Genomic DNA, 22,780 nt, shown 5'->3' on the forward strand with positions numbered 1-22,780 from the left:
GCTGACAAAGTGCATTTAACTACATCTGCAGAAGGAGTTAGTAGTTAGCAGTCTCTTCTTTTAATTCAAAGTTTATTTTTATTCATCGATCGATTACATAGAGACTTATACAAATTCAGATATGCAGTAGGAACGGTTGGCAAACTCATTAAACTTGAGGATATTTCTACTTCTCTTTCCCAAAAGTAAACCAATTTTTGAGAAAACAGTGGCAATAATTACTGCCAATTGTTAACTGCAAACACGCTGGCACTTTCACAAACATGGTGTGTTTGCCTCTCACATGTCTTCTGTTTTATGACCTGTAGCAAGTCTCCATTAACATTTGTTTTTAACGGAATGATTAGAAAAGACAGTGGTTTAGCAAATAAGCAAATAATTACCTTGGGTTAAAAGTCCTCGTTTAGGCCCAATTTGAAGATGTACTGTTATTCTTTCCTATCCTGAATGTTCACCTCCAAATAACCTTCAGTTATGCCATCAATACACTATGCAGATTGATTATTTATCCGGGTCTACGTTATTGTACAGCTAAGTGTCCCCTCAAGTCCTAGACCGTCCACGGGTCCCATCAGGCTGTCCTCACGCGCTTGCCCCCACTCACAGCATCTTTCCAGCTTCCTGTTTCCCTGATGGCCATTTTCAAAGATTCATCTATGGAATTATTTCGAATGCCTCTTCTTGCCACTTGGAAGGTTTGTTGAGGGTCCCCAAGACCACCTTCAAGTTCTGTGATTTGCTTAAACGACTCTCAGAACTCCAAGAAGCTGTTATAGACTCACATTTATGATTTACTACAGTGAAAGGATGCACACTAAAGTCACCAATAACAAAGGCACATAGAGGGGAATCCAGAAGAACCCAGCATGGGTTTCCTGGTGCTCTTGGCCAAGAGAATCCCAGGACAGTGCTTCATCTTCTCAGTATGCTGAGTTAACTCTTTACTGCACTTCTTGATCAAAAAATATGTTAAAATACCTGTTTAAACTTCTCTAGTAAGTTTTATGCTGATTATTTTCATCAATCCAAGAAAGCAGTGGGCCTGTAGCAACTCTAGAAACTGTAGATTAAAAGATGATAAAAAAATGTGGTAGTGGGGGAAGGGGATACTAGGGAATTCTTACTGGATGGTGATTAAATAATAGAACAGGGGAATACATTTATCATAGAGAGCTCTCATTGTTTTACAACCAAGATTACTTTCTGTAAAGACAAACTTATGTCAATAAAAACTGCTAAGATTTGGGGCTGTTGCCACAACAGGTATCAAAGTTAACCTCCCCCTGTGGATAGGTATCTTCAGTCTCCATCCCCATCCCCACTGTTCATAAAGGGCAAGCAGCATTTGAAAGCAGCCTGTTGTCCATTCTCACCCCAACCCTCTGAAACCCAACAGAATCCTGCCAGAAATTTGGTAGTTGGTTTTATCCCTGATGAGTAGTTTTGACACCTCTGTTCTGAAGAACTGAAGTCCTCAAGGGCTTTTTTATGCATCAAGCCATGAGACCCTCATTCCTACATTATTTTCAGATATCTTGGTTTATCTCTCTTCCCCAAATCCTTACCCTTAAGATGGGACCCTAGACTTGGACCCTATCCTGTTGGCGCCCAATTGCTGCCTGCACCTTGGTATGGATTTCCTGGGGCTGCTGCAGCAACACTCCACAGACTGAGTGGCTTAAAGGCAGAAATGTATTGTCTCAGTTCTGGAAGCCAGAAGTCCAAGATTGAGGTGTTGGCAGGATTGATTCTCCTGTGAGGGAGAGTCTGTTCTCCTAGCTTGTGGTGATTTGCCAACAATCTTTGGCATTCCTTGGCTTGTTGAAGTAACACCCTGATCTCTGCCTTAAGGTTCACAAGGCATTCTCCCACTATGCTTGTCTCTGTGTCCAAATTTCCCCTTTTAATAAGCACGCCAGTCATAATGGGATTAGAGGTCTACCCTACTTCAGTGTGATCTCCTGTTAACTGATTGTATCTGCAGTGACCGTATTTCTACATAGTCACATTCTGAGTTATTGGGGGTTAGGATTTTAACATATGCTTCTTTTTTTTTATTTTTTATAAACATATATTTTTATCACCAGAGGTACAGGTCTGCGAATCGCCAGGTTTACACACTTCACAGCACTCAACATAGCATATACCCTCCCCAATATCCATAACCCCACCCCCCCTCTACTAACCCCCCTCCCCCATCAACCCTCAGTTTGTTTTGTGAGATTAAGAGTCACTTATGGTTTGTCTCCCTCCCAATCCCATCTTGTTACATTTATTCTTCTCCTACCCCCTTAACCCCCCATGTTGCATCTCCTCTCCCTCATATCAGGGAGATCATATGATAGTTGTCTTTCTCCGATTGACTTATTTCGCTAAGCATGATACCCTCTAGTTCCATCCACGTCGTCACAAATGGCAAGATTTCATTTCTTTTGATGGCTGCATAGTATTCCATTGTCTATATATACCACATCTTCTTTATCCATTCGTCTGTTGATGGACATCTAGGTTCTTTCCATAGTTTGGCTATTGTAGACATTGCTGCTATAAACATTCGGGTGCACGTGCCCCTTCGGATCACTACGTTTGTATCTTTAGGGTAAATACCCAGCAGTGCAATTGCTGGGTCATAGGGTAGTTCTATTTTCAACATTTTGAGGAACCTCCATGCTGTTTTCCAGAGTGGTCGCACCAGCTTGCATTCCCACCAACAGTGTAGGAGGGTTCCCCTTTCTCCGCATCCTCGCCAGCATCTGTCATTTCCTGACTTGTTAATTTAGCCATTCTGACTGGTGTGAGGTGATATCTCATGGTGGTTTTGATTTGTATTTCCCTGATGCCGAGTGATATGGAGCACTTTTTCATGTGTCTGTTGGCCATCTGGATGTCTTCTTTGCAGAAATGTCTGTTCATGTCCTCTGCCCATTTCTTGATTGGATTATTTGTTCTTTGGGTGTTGAGTTTGCTAAGTTCTTTATAGATTTTGGACACTAGCCCTTTATCTGATATGTCATTTGCAAATATCTTCTCCCATTCTGTCAGTTGTCTTTTGGTTTTGTTAACTGTTTCCTTTGCTGTGCAAAAGCTTTTGATCTTGATAAAATCCCAATAGTTCATTTTTGCCCTTGCTTCCCTTGCCTTTGGCGATGTTCCCAGGAAGATGTTGCTGCGGTTGAGGTCGAAGAGGTTGCTGCCTGTGTTCTCCTCGAGGATTTTGATGGATTCCTTTCTCACATTGAGATCCTTCATCCATTTGAGTCTATTTTCGTGTGTGGTGTAAGGAAATGATCCAATTTCATTTTTCTGCATGTGGCTGTCCAATTTTCCCAACACCATTTATTGAAGAGGCTGTCTTTTTCCAGTGGACATTCTTTCCTGCTTTGTCGAAGATGAGTTGACCATAGAGTTGAGGGTCCATTCTGGGCTCTCTATTCTGTTCCATTGATCTATGTGTCTGTTTTTGTGCCAGTACCATGCTGTCTTGATGATGACAGCTTGTAATAGAGCTTGAAGTCCGGAATTGTGATGCCACCAACTTTGGCTTTCTTTTTCAATATTGCTTTGGTTATTCGAGGTCTTTTCTGGTTCCATATGATTTTTAGGATTATTTGTTCCATTTCTTTGAAAAAATGGATGGTACTTTGATAGGAATTGCATTGAATGTGTAGATTGCTTTAGGTAGCATAGACATTTTCACAATATTTATTCTTCCAATCCAGGAGCATGGAACATTTTTTCCATTTCTTTGTGTCTTCCTCAGTTTCTTTCATGAGTACTTTATAGTTTCTGTGTATAGATTATTACTCTCTTTGGTTAGGTTTATTCCTAGGTATCTTATAGTTTTGGGTGCAATTGTAAATGGGATGGACTCCTTAATTTCTCTTTCTTCTGTCTTGTTGTTGGTGTAGAGAAATGCAACTGATTTCTGTGCATTGATTTTATATCCTGACACTTTACTGAATGCCTGTACAAGTTCTAGCAGTTTTGGAGTGGAGTCTTTTGGGTTTTCCACATATAGTATCCTATCATCTGCAAAGAGTGATCGTTTGACTTCTTCTTTGCCGATTTGGATGCCTTTAATTTCCTTTTGTTGTCTGATTGCTGAGGCTAGGACTTCTAGTACTATGTTGAATAGCAGTGGTGATAACGGACATCCCTGCCGTGTTCCTGACCTTAGCGGAAAAGCTTTCAGTTTTTCTCCATTGAGAATGATATTGTGGTGGGTTTTTCATAGATGGCTTTGATAATATTGAGGTATGTGCCGTCTATCCCTACACTTTGAAGAGTTTTGATCAGGAAAGGATACTGTACTTTGTCAAATGCTTTTTCAGCGTCTATGGAGAGTATCATATGGTTCTTGTTCTTTCTTTTATTAATGTGTTGTATCACATTGATTGATTTACGGATGTTGAACCCACCTTGCAGCCCTGGAATAAATCCCACTTGGTCGTGGTGAATAATCCTTTTATGTACGGTTGAATCCTATTGGCTAGTATTTTGGTGAGAATTTTTGCATCTGTGTTTCATCAAGGATATTGGTCTGTAGTTCTCTTTTTTGATGGGATCCTTGTCTGGTTTTGGGATCAGGTGATGCTGCCCTCATAAATGAGTTTGGAAGTTTTCCTTCCATTCTATTTTTGGAACAGTTTCAGGAGAATAGGAATTAGTTCTTCTTTAAATGTTTGGTAGAATTCCCCCGGGAGCCATCTGGCCCTGGGCTTTTGTTTGTTTGGAGATTTTTGATGACTGTTTCAATCTCCTTACTGGTTATGGGTCTGTTCAGGCTTTCTATTTCTTCCTGGTTCAGTTGTGGTAGTTTATATGTCTCTAGGAATGCATCCATTTCTTCCAGATTGTCAAATTTGTTGGCGTAGAGTTGCTCTAGTATGTTCTTATAATTGTCTGTATTTCTTTGGTGTTCGTTGTGATCTCTCCTCTTCCATTCATGATTTATTTATTGGGTCCTTTCTCTTTTCTTTTTGATAAGTCTGGCCAGGGGTTTATCAATCATATTAATTCTTTCAAAGAACCAGTTCCTAGTTTCGTTGATTTGTTCTATTGTTTTTTTGGTTTCTATTTCATTGATTTCTGCTCTGATCTTTATGATTTCTCTTCTCCTACTGGGTTAGGGTTTCTTTCTTGTTCTTTCTCCAGCTCCTTTAGGTGTAGGGTTAGGTTGTGTACCTGAGACCTTTCTTGTTTCTTGAGAAAGGCTTGTACCGCTATATATTTTCCTCTCAGGACTGCCTTTGTTGTGTCCCATAGATTCTGAACCATTGTGTTTTCATTATCATTTATTTCCATGAATTTTTTCAATTCTTCTTAATTTCCTGGTTGACCCATTCATCTTTAGAAGGATGCTGTTTTAGTCTCCATGTATTTGGGTTCTTTCCAAATTTCCTCTTGTGATTGAGTTCTAGCTTTAGAGCATTGTGGTCTGAAAATATGCAGGGAATGATCCCAATCTTATGATACCGGTTGAGACTTGATTTAGGACCGAGGATGTGATCTATTCTGGAGAACGTTCCATGTGCACTAGAGAAGAATGTGTATTCTGTTGCTTTGGGATGAAATGTTCTGAATATATCTGTGATGTCCATCTGGTCCAGTGTGTCATTTAAGGCCTTGATTTCCTTGTTGATCTTTGCTTGGATGATCTGTCCATTTCAGTGAGGGGAGTGTTAAAATCCCCTACTATTATTGTATTCTTGTCGATGTGTTTCTTTGATTTTGTTATTAATTGGTTTATATAGTTGGCTGCTCCCACGTTAGGGGCATAGATATTTAAAATTGTTAGATCTTCTTGTTGGACAGTTCCTTTGAGTATGATATAGTGTCCTTCCTCATCTCTTATTATAGTCTTTGGCTTAAAATCTATTGATCTGATATAAGGATTGCCACTCCTGCTTTCTTCTGATGTCCATTAGCATGGTAATTCTTTTCCACCCCCTCACTTTAAATCTGGAGGTTCTTCGGGTTTAAGCTGAGTTTCTTGTAGGCAACATATAGATGGGTTTTGTTTTTTTAATCCATTCTGATACCCTGTGTCTTTTAATTGGGGCATTTAGCCCATTAACATTCAGGGTAACTATTGAGAGATATGAATTTATTGCCATTGTATTGCCTGTAAGGTGACTGTTACTGTATTGTCTCTGTTTCTTTCTGATCTACTACTTTAGGGTCTCTCTTTGCTTAGAGGACCCCTTTCAATATTCCTGTAGAGCTGGTTTGGTATTTGCAATTCTTTCAGTTTTTGTTTGTCCTGGAAGCTTTTAATCTCTCCTTTTATTTTCAATGATAGCCTAGCTGGATATAGTATTCTGGCTGCATGTTTTTCTCGTTTAGTACTCTGAATATATCATGCCCAGCTCTTTCTGGCCTGCCAGGTCCTCTGTGGATAAGTCTGCTGCCAATCTAATATTTTTACCATTGTACGTTACAGACTTCTTTTCCCGGGCTGCTTTCAGGATCTTTTCTTTGTCACTAAGACTTGTAAATTTTACTATTAGGTGACGGGGTGTGGACCTATTCTTATTGATTTTGAGGGGGGTTCTCTGAACCTCCTGGATTTTGACGGTTGTTCCCTTTGCCATATTGGGGAAATTCTCTCCAATAATTCTCTCCAACATACCTTCTGCTCCCCTCTCTGTTTGCTCTTCTTCTGGAATCCCAATTATTCTAATGTTGTTTCGTCTTATGGTGTCACTTATCTCTCGAATTCTCCTCTCGTGGTCCAGTAGCTGTTTGTCCCTCTTTAGCTCAGCTTCTTTATTCTCTGTCATTTGGTCTTCTATATCACTAATTCTTTCTTCTGCCTCATTTATCCTAGCAGTGAGAGCCTCCATTTTTTATTGCACCTCATTAATAGCTTTTTTGATTTCAACTTGGTTAGATTTTAGTTCTTTTATTTCTCCAGAAAGGGCTTTTATATCTCCCGAGAGGGTTGCTTTAATATCTTCCATGCCTTTTTCAAGCCCGGCTAGAACCTTGAGAATCATCATTCTGAACTCTATATCTGACATATTACCAATGTCTGTATTGATTAGGTCCCTAGCCTTGGGTACTGCCTCTTGTTCTTTTTTTTTTGTGGTGAATTTTTCCGCCTTGTCATTTTGTCCAGATAAGAGTATATGAGGGAGCAAGTAAAATACTAAAAGGGTGGCAACAACCCCAGGAAAATATGCTTTAGCCAAGTCAGAAGAGATCCCAATCGTGAGGGGGGAGAAAGGGGATAAAAAGGGGTTCAGAAAGAAAGAAAAAAAAACTATTAAAAAAAAGCTAATAAAAAATATAAAAAGGAAAAAAAAATATCTATATATATATTATTAGATAAACTATTTAAAAACGTTAAAAAAAGAAAACGGTAAAAGTTAAAAAAATTTAGCAGAAGAAGAGAAAAAAAATTGAAAAAGAAAAAAAAAATTAAATTAACTGCAAAGCTAAAGAATCATGGGAGAAAGCCATGAGTTCCATGCTTTGCTTTCTTCTCCTCTGGAATTCCGCCGCTCTCCTTGGTATTGAAACTGCACTCCTTGGTAGGTGAACTTGGTCCTGGCTGGGTTTCCCATTGATCTTCTGGGGGAGGGGCCTGTTGTAGTGATTCTCAAGTGACTTTGCCCCAGGCGGAGTTGCACCGCCTTACCCGGGCCGCGCTGAGTAATCCGCTCGGGTTTGCTGGGTTTGCTTTCGGGAGCTTTTGTTCCCTGAGCGCTTTCCGTAGAGTTCTGGAAGACGGAATGAAGATGGCGGCCTCCCGGTGTCCGGCCGGCCTGGAGGAGCTGAGAGCCCGGGGCCCCCACTCCTCAGTGCACCCTCAGAGAACAGCGCCCAATTACTTCCCGTCACCCTGGCCTCCGGCCGCGCTCTGAGCTGACCAGCCTGCGACCGGTTCAACGCAACCCCGAGCTGAGAGTCACTCCTCGGCTCTGTCTCTGTAGCCAGCTTCCTGTTCTATACCGGTAAGCTCTGCGACACTCAGATACCCCCATCCTTCTGTGACCCTGTGGGACCTGAGGCCGCGCTGACCCCGCCTGGGCTTCACCCCAGTTAAGCCTCTGGAGCGGTGTCCCTCAGTGGAACAGACTTTTAAAGTCCTGATTTTGTGCTCCGTTGCTCCGCCGCTCGCCGGCCCCTCCCCCCACCGTCTATCTTCCAGTCGCTTGGATTCACTTCTCCGCCAGTCCTACCTTTCAGATAGTGGTTGATTTTCTGTTTGTAGAATTGCTGTTCTTCTTCTCTTCAATCTCCCGTTGGATTGTAGGTGTTTGCAATCTTTAGATAAGCTATTTAGCTGATCTCCCGCTACCTGAAGTAGTCTCAGCCTGCTACTTCTCCGCCATCTGACTAACTTCTTCTTTTTTTTTTTTTTTTTTTTTGGTAATGGAGGGAAGATACAATTCAACCCATAATACCCACTGTTCCATCGTAGATCTACCGGGAACATGTTTTCTTGAATGACCCCAGCTCCGTATCTGGGAATCTTGTCATTACAACCCTCCATTTCCAAAAGTCATTCCTTCAGCCTACTCCCAGATTATATTCTCTTTGGATCTTGCCTCTTGCTCGAGTTAGATTATTTTATAATTTACAATAAAGTTTAACATACTTGATCACAGAATTGATTTTTTTATCCAACAAACTTTTATTTTCGTGCCTAGTTTTTTCTATTGGGAATTGAATGCATTCCTGTTCCTTAGAAGCTCACAATTTAAGTGGGGAGCAAAATCCCTGTACAGTTAGGAACAAGACTTTCCCCATAGTACATTTCATGTGACCCTCCACAGCCCTGTGGGAAGGTCATTATCACTATTAAACAAATGAGGAAAGGGTCATTCAGTGGGAAGTCCTGAGATATAATTGCAATTCTGTCAGGAAGCAAGAATTCCTGTCCCTTTCAAGGTCCTTCTAGCCAGACTAAGAATCGAATGGATAGGAGACAGATTAACAGGATAAAATAAAATTTAATTTCGTGCACACAAGGAATCCACAGGACGGAAATTCCGAGGACGTTCAAGCAAAATGAGATATATTTATCATCCTGAGCTAAGGAGAAGGGTTTAGGGGTCTAGGACTTCAAGGGAAGCCATGCAGTTTTCAGAAAGATGAAAAAGAGTAAATGTTGGTAAACAAATATTTTCTAGGCCATTCAGAAACAATAGGGCTTGGAAAGGAATTTTAAGGAACAGAATGCTGAATTCCTCCCAGTCTACCCCCGCTTAGTTCATAGTATACTGTCATTACCCATGGGGATAGCTCTCTTCCTGGAGCAGGTCCTCTGTTTAAATTCTTTTTAGGCAGTTGTTGGAGGGTGGGGCAGGGAGGTAAAGAGCTTTTCCAGAATCTGCTGGGTCTTGATTGCTTTTAACTCAAAATAATCTTTATGCAAAGTGACTCCTTGTGGGGCAGCCTGCCCTTGGTACCCATAATAAAGAAAAAAGAAAGTCAGAAAGCGCAAAAGAAAGTCTTAGAAAGTAAACGAAGACACAGAAAAGGTAAAAATCCAAGCTAGACCATATACCAGTTGGAAAAAATGGAGGAAGAATTTAGTACCAAAAATATTCTGTCAGAAATGCAGTCCCCAGTTTATAGCACTATCTCTATTGAAAAAAAAAAATCAACCTTAAGACATTCTGGTGATATCCTGATGATGATAAAGTTCTAGAACATAGGTGAGGTTCGGTGGGGCGAGGTCTGGAGCCGATGACCAAGAAAGAATTCTTAAGACATCTTTGGTGCAAAATGGTGGTTTATTAAAGCAGAGGGACAGGACCCATGGGCAGGAAGAGATGCTGCCCCTGGGATGTGAGGTGTGGTCTATTATATACCTGTAAGTTAGGGAGGGGATTAGGGATGATGTAAGTCTCTAAGGAATTTTGGAAGCAAGGTTTCTAGGACCTTGAGGGGCTAACTATTGTCTGGGGGAAAGGTTATTCATTACCAGTAATAAAACCTTCTCGTGAGACCCTTTAGATGTATATCAGTGGGCCATATGCTTGGGAATGATTGTCCACACTATCTTGGAGGTTTAGAGATAAAGTTTCCAAAGGAATTGTTGAAGTAGACTTTCAGGATCCTGGTTGGGGGGGAGGGGTCAGTCAGGCTAGGATTGTCCTTTGCCCTTAGCAAAGCTCAAGATGAGGATAGTTGAGTCCCTCGAGGAGGGTCACTCTGCCTGTTTCAAGGGCTTGTCAGTAAGTAAGGAAATTTAATAATTTTCTTCTGCCTCTGTTTCTCACATCAATGATTTCCAGAAACACAGCATGGTCTATAACTTGCAATCATTTCTTTAGCCAGTGCCAGTGAAAGAAAAACCTCCCCATAAGAATGCTTATTTCTAAGATAAAAGTAAATCAACTAATGAACCATCTTCATTTTGTATGGTAGTTATGCACTGAATTATGTCCTTTCTAGAAACGCCATATGTTGAAGTCCTAATGCCCAATATCTCAGAATGCGACCATACTCGGAGACAGGGTTTTTACAGAGATAATTTAAGGTAAAATGACATCATTAGGGGAACCCCTAGTCCAATATGACTGGTGTCCCTATAAGAAGAGGAAATTGAGACACAGATACACACAGAAGGAAACATGAGATGAAGATAGGAAGAGAAGAGAGCCAACTAGAAGCTGAGGCCAGGGGCCTGAACTAACTAGGTCCTTCCTTCATGGCCTCCAACAAAATCAACCCGGGTAACACCTTCCTATCTGACTTCCAGCCTCCAGAACTGTGAAGAAACAGATTTCTGTTGTTTCAGCCCTCCAGTCTGTGCTATTTTCTTATGGCAGTCCTAGAAAATGAATCCATATGATTGATTCTTTTTAATTAAAAAAATAACAATAATAAGAGATTAGAATTTTAAAGGCAATGCAAAAACACTCCCCTTCTTTTTTCTTTTTAAAGAAAATTCCCACTAATAGTTTCATATCCTCTCTCTCTCTCTCTCTCTCTCTCTCTCTCACACATACACACACACACACACACACACACACACACACACGATAGCATATAGTAAAAAATAATAGATATGTAATTTATAGTAAATTTATGTTGGTCTTCATCCTGGTTCCTGGCACCCTTGGTACTTTTGTAAGTGTTGAGAAAGGTAAAGTAGCTTCTGTTATGTTAATGAGGTGACCTTTGGAAAGCCTAACCAAAGGTTGGGAGCTAGTTGCCAGGGGAACCAACACTGTGACTGGGGGTTGGAACTTTCATCCCCTCTTCCCACCAACCAGATCTCCAGGGAGTGGAGAGGAACCAGAGATGAGTTCAATCACCAATGGCCAAAGATTTAATCAGTAAGGCCCGTGTAATGAAGCCTCCATAGATACCCAAAAGGACTGGTTCAGAGAGTTTCCAGCTTGGTGAACAAGAGTGCATGCATGTACCTCTGAGCAGGGCCCCCAAACTCAATCAGAGACAGAAGCTCTTGTGCTCGGGACTTGTCCTGTGTATCTCCTCATCTGGCTGTTGATTCTATCCTTTAATATCTTTGTAATAAACTGGTAATCTAGTGAATAAACAGATTTTCTGATCCTGGAGCTGCTCTCGACAATTCCTCGAACCCAGAAGAAGGTTGTGAGAAGCTCTGATGTGTAGCCAGGCTGTCCATAGGACAGTTAACACACGAGGTGTGGGACTGGCGTCTGAAGCGGGAATGGTTTTATGGGAGCGAGTCCTCAACCTTTGGGATCCGATGCTCTCTCCAGATGAATAGTATCGAAACTGAGTTGAACTGTAGGACACCCAGCTGATGTAGAAGAACTGCTTGCTGTGGAGAAAGAACACACACATCAAAACTGGTGTCACAATCGGTCTAAATGTTATTGATGTAATTGACACACACTCCCAGGGGTAGAAGAGTGATCCCTAAAGAGGTAAATGTGTTGCTTCTTTTCTAGGAAGAAGGTTAACTTATGCTACAGCATGTTAGCCATAGGCAGACACATTGAGAGAATGAAAAGAAATAGGTGAGAAAATACAAAGAAGGCAGAACTTGAGGAGCCATGAGGAAAGCAAGAGATCGCCTGGAAGCTAAAGGAACTTCAAAGGCCGGAATACGAAGATGGCATCTATCACTGTCATGAAGGGCCTTGGCCTCTCCACGGCACGGACTGAGGTATTTTTAGGGAATGGAAATATTCTGCAGTGTTTATATGCCATGCTGGTTTGTCTTGCTATCTTGTGAAATTTTAATGAAACTATTACAGAGGTGATCGTTAATCTTAATTTCAGTGATAAGGTAACAGGCTAACATCATAAAATCACAAGGATGCAGAGGGGTTTGGTCATCAAAAACTGGTGGTTACAGACAGGGAGTTGATGGATTGTCTGGGTTGAAATCCTAACTCCGTATCTCCCTAGCTATGTGACCTTGACCAAATTATTTAACCTTCCCGTGCCTCACTTTCTTCATCTGCAGAATAAAGTGACAATATTACCTCATCCATAGGGTTGTTAAGCTCAAATGAGTTAATAAAGCAGGGGCTCTGAGAACAGGACCCAGAATACAGTGAGTACCATGTAAATGTTTATCATCGTCATCGCCAATGTGAATTGCAAAGAAATTGTAACCATTAGACAGTTGCCATGTGTGTCTTTCTTTTGGGGATGTTAACCCCAGGTTTTTTAATGCCCAGAGCTCTTAAGGGGAGCAGATAGTGTGGGGAGAGAGGGCTTTTTATTAAATTCAAAGATGAAATTGAAAGAAGAGTCCAACTGAAGGAAAGCTTCAAAAGAAAGATCAGCAGAATGAAGTTAGCAAATAATAGAACGAATGACCAGGCATACATACCAGCCCACAGTCTGAAATACCTCCTTTAGAAACACTTTTTTCCTTTCTAATTCTTCTTCAGTATTTTCAATGGGAAGCATTCATTATGAGCCTGGGTTTCAAAAAGGAGGAAACGAGTGCTCATTTTTTAGCCTACAATCCACTTTCCATTTGAAACACTTTTTCCCCTGTCCTGGAATTACATTACAAATATCACAGAGATTTTACCCATTTTGAGCAACAAGCCCAAGTACTGAAGCCTTTGTTCTTGGAGAGGTCCAAGTGCTACTCAGGGCATGGGCTCAGCAGGAAGCAGGCATTTGTGGGATGATGATGGTGTGATATCTACAAGCAAGCTTGGGCATCCATTTGCTGTGGACCTTTCGAGACACACAGGCTAACATAACCACAAGAACAGCAAATGCCGGGTGGGAGTGCTCCTAAGTGCAGAAAGATACTTAACAGAAAGGGAGGTAGAGCCTTATCTCTAGGCTTTGTCTGCTGAGTGGGCTGGGGACTAGGGAAGATCCAGTCTTGGGAGAAATATTTTTTCGTTGTTCTCCAAGGTTTTCACAATAATAACTAAAAATGGAGTTTTTCTATGTGCCAACCAAACAGAAAGTGAACTCATTAATTCATTATCTCACGTATGCCTCACAGAAATGCCACAAGCTAAGTAGTAGTCCCACTGTTGTTTGAAGGAATGTGTTAGAGAAGTTGAGTAAATTTTCCAAAGTGATATAAATAGTAAAGGGGCAGAGGCAAGAGCTGAAGCCATGTCAGTCTGACCCCAAAGCCTGAGCTCTTCACCGTAGGCGACCCTACCCTTCCTCTGCTGCGTCACCACCGTATTTCCCCCTGGACTGTCCCTCCTCTACCCTGTGGCCAGTCTTTGTCCTAACTAACATCTAACTCCGATCATGTTATTCGTCTACATCGGACATTTTGATGGCCACCTATTGCCTCCCAAAAATCCTGAGCCTAGCTACGAAAACCATTCTGATGTCCCTCTCTATAGCCATCTGATGAACACTGGTTCCAAGCAAAGCACGCTGCCACTCTCAACTGTAATACGCCATCGCCCACCTCTTCTGCCTTGTCCTTACCTCCCTCTCTGCCTGAACTCTGTTCTATTCTCGCCCCTTCTGGGACACCTGCCACACGCTGGCCACCTTTTCTTGAGCCCTTCCTTTGTACTAACTTGGTGGGATCTTCCTTCTACCCTGTGAGGTGGATACTATTAGTATTTCACTTTTGTAAATGGGGAAATTCAGGCTCAGCCATGCCAGGTCCCAAGTCCCACAGCAAGTAAGTCAACGGAAGAGGACATGAACGCTCTTGTATGGTAACAGAATCTGACTTCCCACCCATTGTGCTGTGCGGGTGACCATGGCCATCCCCAGCCTTTGGAGCCTTGCGCATGTGCAAACCACTTTGCTTCCCAGTCCTGTAGCAGGGAACAGCCATTAGCTCCTATCTCCCACAGGGGCTCACACTGTGGGTCTCTGTTACAAAAATGACTCCACTCTGTTTCAGTTTGGCTGTGCCTTCCCCCATAAGATGTGCTCTGCGTGAGGCCATGCCATTCATCTGGGTCCTTCATGCACCTACTGCCATATCTGAGGCCCAGCAGGCTCGTACTTGATGTGTGCTACGCTCATTCAATGGCTGATTATTGAACTCCTGCAGAAATTCTCTCTCCCCGGCCACGTGCTCCCTGCTACAATCGTCTTCATCCTTTTTTGGCGCACACCCCCCTTGGAGATACTGATAGAAGCCATGCGTCTTTACAGCAGAGAAATGCAACCACCCATAAAATTTTACATCCTTCTTTAGGTAGGTCCTGAATTCTGGATTCAGAGTCTAATTGATTTGAATTTCAATTATTAGTGAATTGAATTGTTCTTATTATTTCCTTTTTTCCCATTATAGAAACCCAATAAGCTGGCTTAGACAAACGGAGGGTTGTTTTGGTTTTATTTTGCCTAAAAAGTCCAGCAAATGGTTACATTAGGGGAACAGAAAGTGTGAGCTTGGCTTCGGGAATAAATGGGATCAGAGATGCTGATGTTACGAGGATGTGCTACTCTTTGCAGGTCAGGGTTAGTGTCTCAAATCCACTTCCTCCATAAACTGGAAAATAAGCTTACTAGGAGGTCCTGTGCCTCACATCTTACCACCAGAGAGGTGGATGATCTCTCTCAGTCATTTAAAAAAGAGGAAAAAAATCAAGGAATTATTCAGAATGGCCAACTTAAGTGACGTGTCAGCTCCTAGACCGTTGGTCAATCCTGGAAGAAAAGCTCCATGTAACAGTGTTCTCAGAATGTGCACAAAGTAGAGAGTCCCCAGCTTTCTCACCAGCAACTCCTGGGCACCTGCTTGTCCCTCAGAGCACCCCCATTCTCGACACTCTTCCAGACAGTGCTCTAAGTCCCCAGTTCTTTGTTGTCCCACCTTCATTCCAGCACCGTCAGAATGTGCCCGCTCTGTGCCCCATCCTGACCCACCTCTTTGCTTTTTAAGGAAACAGCTAACTAATCCAGTAGAGTGATCTCAGCCAGACTCTGAAAGGGAAAGCACAAAACAAAGCAGAAACCATCACAGGACCCCTTCTCCCCCCTAGATAAGCTGTTTTATCAGTGGCCATCTCTAATAATCACTTTAATCAACAATGGTTCTAATAAAGACAATTTTGCCTAATTTTATAATTCCCACCCTTAAACCCCACTGACTTTTAGAAGTAGGGGAGTCCCTTAAATCGTCTTGTCCAAATGGCAACTAGAATTGATGAGTCATTTTCTTCCATTACGCAGCAATCTGGCATCAGGCCCTAAGCGAGAGCTTCTGGCCCCTAAGTCCCAGTACAGTTACCTTCTTGCTTCACCATGATGCATCAAGGAAAAGATTTGCTTTACCACAAGCCTGGGGGGCTTACCAGTGGCCAAACACCTGTTGCTTCCTCACTGAGACAAGGGTTGATTTCTTTACGTACGTAAAAGCAGGTAGAATTAGTTGGGTTTTATGGAGGCGTACACTCTAGGTGTTTGGAGCCAGGCTTCTTGTGCTCACACGTACATGCTTGGGCATGTTAGTTAACATTACTGTGCCTCTGGGTCCTTATCTAGAAAATGGGTCCTACAGTTCTTCTAAAACAATAGCCTCACTTAGTGTTTGTTGTTTCTTATGGGTTATGTCACACTATGTATCAGCAGCTCATACCAAATAGAGAGCCAGTAGCAACACCAGCCACCACCCTGGGTTTTAGAAGAATAAGTTAATTCATGAAAATCACATAGAACAGTGTCTAATGCAATGTAAGCATTCCACAAATGTAACAACTATAATTAAAGGGAAGTTGTCAGGAAAAGAAGGGAGTATTTTAAGGGCAAAGTCAACAAAATATAATTTTCTGGAAATCGAGTAATTCAAACCCCTGATTAGCTTGACTTTTTTCTGCCCCACCTTTTCATAAGAACAACACTAAAAAAAAAAATCTGTTACCAGGAATTTAGTTTAAGAATAGTAAGGTAATTGAGTATAAATAAACCTAAGAGATTCCTAGACTCAACCAATCAGTAAGTAAACAGGCTATCTGGGTCAGCTGCCCTTTGCAATCAAAACTGACATTCAGAATAATGATCTATGTGTCCTTAAATCCTGAGTCCTCGAGTTGATTATAATAATTGTGCTCCTTTGAGAACTGCTTGCCAAGCAGGCATTGTGTTAAGTGCTTAACATTATACATTATATACCGTGTACACACACATACACACTTAATCTTCTTAATTACTTTGGGAGTATAGGTTTATTCCAGGTTTACAGTTCTAAGGGCATTGTACTGATAAGGAATTTGTAGCTTGGAGAAGTAACCTTCCAAGTATGTACAGTTGTTAAGTATAGCTAAGATGTGAATGCAGCCTTGTGACTTCAGTTACCAAGCAGAGAGGATCGTGATTCTTTTTCTGTCACAACACAACAAAGGTTTGTGCTTAGCTCTAATTAACTAGAAATGGCAGCAACTTAGAGAACTTCATCCTTAGTCTGAGAATCCACTCACAGAGTACCTGTTTCCCAGTGTTTTCGATTATCCTTCCCTCTGCCATCAACAAGGAACCACAGGAATCGACTGTAGAACATAGATTTTTAACTCCATAAACACAGGATTGCATTTTAATCATTTCTGTTTCCTCAACAGAACCAAAAACAATAACTTCATGTTGACAAAGAATAAATGTTTATTGAACGTGGTGACAGATGTTAACTAGATTACTATAGTCATCATTTTGCAATAGATTCAAATATTGGATCATTGTCATATTCCTGAAATTAATGTACCATTATATATCAATTATATCTCAATAAAAATACACAAACAAAGAAAGAAAAGAAATTTAGCTATAATAATGCAAGACCAACTGAGAAAATACAAGCATTCCAAGGAAAAAAGAAAACAATAAAATGTTTTCTTTAAACTTCCTGAGATCTTTCTCCGAAGAGGACATGAAGATGGCCAACAGACATAGGAAAAGATGTTCAGCATCACTCATCATCAGGGAAATGCAAATAAAAACCAAAATGAACTATCACCTCACACTGTCAGAATGGCTGAAATCAACAACATAGGAAACAGTTGTTGGTGAAGATGTGGAGAAATAAGAACCCTAGTGCACATTGGGTGGAAAGGCAAACTGGTGCAGCCACTTGGAAAACAGTATGGAGATTCCTGAAAAAATCAAAAATAGAATTACCCTATCATCCAGTAATCACACTACTAGGTATTGACCCCCCAAAATACAAAAAAATACAAATTCAGAGGATGCATGTACCCAAACGTTTATTGCAAGATTATTTCAGTAGCCAAATTATGGAAGCAACTCCTATGTCCACTGACAGATGAATAGATAAAGAAGATGTGGTATGTGTATACAATGGAATATTACTCAGCCATAAAAAGAATGAAATCTTGCCATTTACAACAACATAGAGAGTATGATAATGAGCAAAATATCAGTCAGCCAGAGAAAGACAAATACCATATGATCTCACTCATATGTGGAATTTAAGAAACAAAATAAACAAAAAAGAGATTAGAAACAGACTCTTAACTGTGGAGAACATGCTGATGGTGACTGGGGGGAGATGGGGGATGGGTGAAACAGCTGATAGGGTTGAAGGAGGACACTTGTTGTGATGAGCACTGGGGTGTTATATGGAAGTGATGAACAACTATGTTGTACATTGTGTGTTAACTATGCTGGAATTAAAAAAAAAAGGGGGGGGGGAAGTCCCAAGGAAATGGATAGGTCAGATGAACAGGTGAGAGGTAAATCAAAGACATATAGCAGGATCATTCCTATGGGCTCAAACCAGTCAACAGGAAGTCACTGATAGAAAAGTGGAAAGATTCTATAAGATAAACTAGTTTTAAAGTACATATTCAGAGAGAGGGAGGAGCAAGACTTCAGAGGAGTAGAAGACCAAAATTTTGTCTGGTCCCAGGAATTCAGCTACATAGTTATCAAACCATTCTGAACACCTACAAACTCAATAGGAGATCGAAAAAAAGAATAACAGCAATTCTATGAACGCAAAAGCAGCCACCTTCTGGAAGGTAGAACGTGTGGAGAAGTCAATCCAAGGTGATATATGGGAAGAGAGACCGTGGGCAGAGTGAGACTCTGACAGCCAGCTCCCAGCAAGTGACAGTGCAGTGGAGCATGAAATCGAAACTATTAGAGTCTACTCCATGGAGAGACTGTGCTCCAGTGGCTAAGCGAGTGGGTGGAATCCTTGCTGGGAAAGTGTGGTCTCAGCACCCTCAAGGTCACAGAAACATCAGGGTGCCTGACTGTGGCAGAGCTCCCAGGTATTGGAGCAGGGAAGACAGCTGCAAAGACAGAGCCAAGGAGTAGGCTCTCTGCTTGGGGTTCCATAAACCGTGATCCATGGCACAGTCAGGCCACTACTCTTCAAGCAAGGACCCTACAAGTGGCAGATCTGGGGAGACTCCCCTTCCTCCCAGGGAGGAGCAGCATGGGAGCACACTACAGGAATGTGCTGGGGTTGGAGACTCCAAACAGGGCCATGTGCCAGAGATTGAAACAGTCACATTCCGGGTGAGCAGACAGTGTGGCCAGAGACCAGCAAGATGGGAGTGATTGATTTTCTCTGAGGGCACACTAAAGAGTGGGGCCCCAAGCTCTCAGCTCCTCTGGGGCCAGAGATTGGAGGCCACCATCTTCATTCTCCTCCTCCAAAGTGATGCAGAGAGCATTCAGGGAACCAAAGCTACTGAGAGCAAAACTGAGCAGATTAGTTAGCCTGATGCCTGGCAAGGGCAGTGCAATTCCGCCTCAGGCAAAGACATTTGAGAATCTCTTCAACATGCCCCTCCCCCAGAAGATCAGCAAGAACATCCAGCCAAGATCAAGTGCATCAATCAATGAGAACAGCAAAACTCCAGCACTAGGGGAATGAAGGACATACAATCCATGGCTCTTCCCCATGATTCTTTAGTCTTTAAAAGTGAGTTTATAAAATTTTCTTTATTTTTTTCTTTTTCTATTTTTTAAAATTTTTCTTTTCCTTTTTCAACCAACATCTTATGAATTCCTTTTTTAAAATCTTTTTTAATTTTCATTTTTACAATCATATTCTATCCCTTCATCGTATTTAACCTTATTTTTGTGTATATATAGGTATGTATGAGTGTTTGTGTTTGTGTGTGTGTGTATGTATATGTATATGTATATATATATATTTTTTTCTTTCTTTAAAACTTTGGGAGGCAGTTCTTCTAACAGACCAAATGACCCCAAAATCTTAATGGGGGCTTTGTTCTACTCACAAACCTGATCATATTCTCTTTTTTTTCCTCTTCCCTTTCTTTTCTCCCTGGTTTCAGGTCTCTTCTGATTTGCTTAGTGTATATTTTCTGGGGTCGATTTTATCCTTTAAGCATTTTGTTCTCTCATTCATCTATTCATCTCTGGACAAAATGAAAAAAAAAAAAACACAACAGAAAAGAAAGAACAAGAGGCAGTACCAACTGCTAGGGACCTAATCAATACAGACATTAGTAAGATGTCAGAACTAGAGTTCAGAATGATGATTATAAAGATACTAGCTGGTCTTGAAAAAAGCATAGAAGATACTAGATAATCTTTCTGGAGAAATAAAATCCCTTTCTGGAGAAATAAAAGGACTAAAATCTAACCAAGTTGAAATCAAAAAGGCTATTAATGAGGTGCAATAAAAAAGGGAGGCTCTTACTGCTAGGATGAATGAGTCAAAAGAAAGAAACAGTGATATAGAAGACCAAATGATGGAGAATAAAGAAGCTGAGAAAAAGAGAGATAAACAACTACTGGATCACAAGGGGAGAATACAAGAGATAAGTGATACCATAAGACAAAACAATATTAGAATAATTGGGATCCCAGAAGAAGAAAAATGGGGGGGGAGGGCAGAAGGTATATTGGAGCAAATTATAGCATAGAACTTCTTTAATCTGGGGAAGAAAACAGGCATCAAAATCCATGAGGCACAGAGAACCCCCCCAAAATCAATAAAAATAGGTCAACACCCCATAATCTCATAATAAAACTTACAAGTCTCAGAGACAAAGAGAAAATCCTGAAAGCAGCTCCTGACAAGAGGTCTGTAACCTACAGTGGTAGAAACATTTGATTGGCAGCAGACCTATCCACAGAGACCTGGTAGGAAAAAGGACTGGCATGATATATTCAGAGTATTAAGTGGAAAAATATGTAGCCAAGAATACTATATCCAGCTAGGCTGTCATTGAAAATAGAAGGAGAAATAAAAAGCTTCCAGGGCAAACAAAAACTAAAAGAATTTGCAAACACCAAAACAGCCCTACAGGAAATATTGAAAGGGGTCCTCTAAGCAAAGAGAGAGCCTAAAAGTAACATAGACCAGAAAGGAACAGAGACAATATACAGTAACAGTCATCTCACAGGCAATACAATGGCACTACATTCATATCTTTCAAGAGGTACCCTGAATGTAAATGGGCTAAATGCCCTAAAGAAAAGACACAGGGTATCAGATTGGATTAAAAAACAAGCCCCATCAATGTGCTGTCTACAAGAGACTCATTTTAGACCCAAAGACACCTCCAGATTTAAAGTGAGGGGGTAGAAACCGATTTACCATGCTAATGGACATCAAAAGAAAGCTGGGTGGCAATCTTTATATTAGAAAAATTAGATTTTAAACCAAAGATGATAATAAGAGATGACAAAGGACACTATATCATACTTAAAGGACCTATCCAACAAGAAGATCTAACAGTTTTAAATATCTATGCCCCTAACATGGGAGCAGCCAACTCCCATTATTAAACCAATTAATAACAAAATCAAAGGAACACATCAACGGTAATACAATAATAGTAGGGGACTTTGACACCCCTCCTCACTAAAATGGACAGATCATCTAAGCAAAAGATTAATAAGGAAATAAAGTCTTTAAATGACATAACTGGAACAGATGGACATCACAGATATATTCAGAGCATCCCATCCCAAAGCAACAGAATACACATTCTTCTCTAATGCACATGGAACATTCTCCAGAATAGATCACATCCTGGATCACAAATCAGATCTCAACCAGTACCAGAAGATTGGGATCATTCCCTGCATATTTTCAGACCATAATGCTTTGATACTAGAACTCAACTATAAGAGGAAAGTTGGAAAGAACTCAAATACATGGAGGCCAAAGAGCATCCTACTGAAGAATGAATGGATCAACCAGGAAATTAAAGAAGAATTGAAAAAATTCATGGAGACATATGAAAATGAAAACACAACTGTTCAAGATCTTTGGGATGCAGCAAAGATGGTCCTAAGAGGAAAGTATATGGGAATACAAGCCTTTCACAAGAAACAAGAAAGGTCTCAAAAACACAACCTAACCCTACACGTAAAGGAGCTGGAGAAAGAACAGCAAAGAAAGCCTAAACTCAGCAAGAGAAAAGAAATAATAAAGATCAGAGCAGAAATCAATGAAATAGAAACCAAAAGAACAGTAGAGCAGATCAATGAAACTAGGAGCTGGTTCTTTGAAAGAATTAATAAGATTGATAAACCCCTGGACAGACTTATCAAAAAGAAAAGAGAAAGGACCCAAATTAATAAAATCATGAATGAAAGAGGAGAGATCACAACCAACACCAAAGAAATACAAACAATTATAAGAACGTATTACAAGCAAGGATACACCAGCAAATTTGACAATTGGGAAGAAATGGATGCATTCCTATAGAAGTATAAACTACCAAAACTGAACCAGGAAGAAATAGGAAACCTCAACAGACCCATAACCAGTAAGGAAATTGAAGCAGTCATCAAAAATCTCCCAAGAAACAAGAGCCCTGGGCCAGATGGCTTCCCGGGGGAATTCTACCAAACGTTTAAAGAAGAATTAATACCTATTCTCCTGAAACTATTCCAAAAAATAGAAATGGAAGGAAAACTTCCAAACTCATTTTAGGAGGCCAGCATTACCTTGATCCCAAAATCAGACAAAGACCCCATCAAAAAGGAGAATTACAGACCAATATCCTTGATGAACACAGTTCAAAAATTCTCACCAAAATACTAGCCAAGAGGATCCAATGGTACATTAAAAGGATTATTCACCATGACCAAGTGGGATTTATTTCTGGGCTGCAAGGTTGGTTCATCATCTGCAAATCAAACAATGTGATACAATACATTAATAAAAGAATGAACAAGAACTACATGATAGTCTCAATAGATGCTGAAAAAGCATTTGACAAAGTACAGCATACTTTCTTGATCAAAACTCTTCACAGTAGGCATAGAGGGTACATACCTCAATATCATCAAAGCCATCTATGAAAAACCCACAGCGAATATCATTCTCAATGGGGAAAACTGAGAGCTTTCCCCCTAGGGTCAGGAACACGGCAGGGATGTCCACCATTACCACTGCTATTCAACATAGTATTAG

This window comes from Lutra lutra, chromosome 10 (genome assembly GCF_902655055.1).
Source record: "Lutra lutra chromosome 10, mLutLut1.2, whole genome shotgun sequence".
NCBI classification, from domain to species: Eukaryota; Metazoa; Chordata; class Mammalia; order Carnivora; family Mustelidae; genus Lutra; species Lutra lutra.